This window comes from Pteropus vampyrus, unplaced genomic scaffold (assembly GCF_000151845.1).
Source record: "Pteropus vampyrus isolate Shadow unplaced genomic scaffold, Pvam_2.0 Scaffold12, whole genome shotgun sequence".
NCBI classification, from domain to species: Eukaryota; Metazoa; Chordata; class Mammalia; order Chiroptera; family Pteropodidae; genus Pteropus; species Pteropus vampyrus.
The window spans coordinates 7,962,481-7,963,638 of NW_011888793.1; the positions used below are offsets into that span (position 1 = coordinate 7,962,481).

Sequence of the window (1,158 nt, forward strand, 5' to 3'; positions counted from 1 at the left end):
GTCATTGTGTTCCTTGCTTTCATAACAATGTAAACATAACATCTTGAGAATAACTTGTAGCACAATGGCTAATTTATAGCATAGGAATAATAATGAGACTTAGTTTTAAATTTAAACATAATGATTTCTATTCCTTCACAACGATGAGTTGTTTCTAGGTCTCTATTTTCCCTTTCCTCTTTTTTTTTTTTTCATTATAAGAGTATTCATCATTTTTATCTCATTTATCTTTGTTGCTTTAACTCTTCCATTTCCTCAATCATATAGTGCCATGTCACTTTTGACACATTATTGTGATAGAGAAGATCTGGGTATAGATTCCAATTCTAACTTTTAATTGTAACTTGGTCTTGTACATTGAGAATCTAGATGTAAGCTTTTGAAGACATGATTAATGACCTCTTGCTAACTTGTCAAAATACCTGTGAATTTATATACATTTTTTTTCCCTCTTAATGCCTTTTTATCTCTGTCTTCCTTGTTATTTCCATGGCTACACTCTTAAATCAGAGCTTTAAATTCGCCTTCAGTACTAATTTGAGGTTTTAACTTTCCCTCTACACCCTCTCTGTCTTTCTCTCTCCAAATGGTATGACTCGTATTTAAAAACACTTCTACTAAATTATATCTTTGTGAGACCAAGTGCTTTCCAAAAATAGAAAAAAAAACAAAAACAAAAATCCTAGAATATTCAAAAGACCCATTTGTAAAATTTTTATAATTAATAAGAGAGTTGAGTAAATAGAGAAATAAAATCAATACAAACTATTGGTTTTCACTACAAAAACAGTAACACATTAAAAATGTAATGAAAGTCTACGGCCATGCTACCCTGAATGAGCCTGATCCTGTCTGATCTCGGAAGCTAAGCAAGGTCGGGCCTGGTTAGTACCTGGATGGGAGACCAGGTGCTGTAGACGTAAAAAATAAAAAAATAAAATAAGGAATTGTAAACTGACAAGGTCCTTTCAATCTGTGAAGTCAACCAAGGATTGCCACACATAAATAAATAAATAATGTAATGAAAATATTCTCATAATAATAGCATAATGAAAAATATACCTAGGAATCATATTGTGAGACATAATTTTGAAACTACTGAATATTAGCTGTGCTACATATTAACTCTGATCTTAGCAAAAAATATTTAAATTCCAT

At 30.8% G+C, this 1,158-nt stretch overlaps 1 pseudogene; it reads left to right on the forward strand.

Moving 5' to 3' along the window:
- Nucleotides 1-814: 814 nt before the first annotated feature.
- Nucleotides 815-920, forward strand: LOC111732923 (annotated as a pseudogene).
- The last annotated feature ends 238 nt before the right edge of the window (nt 921-1,158 follow it).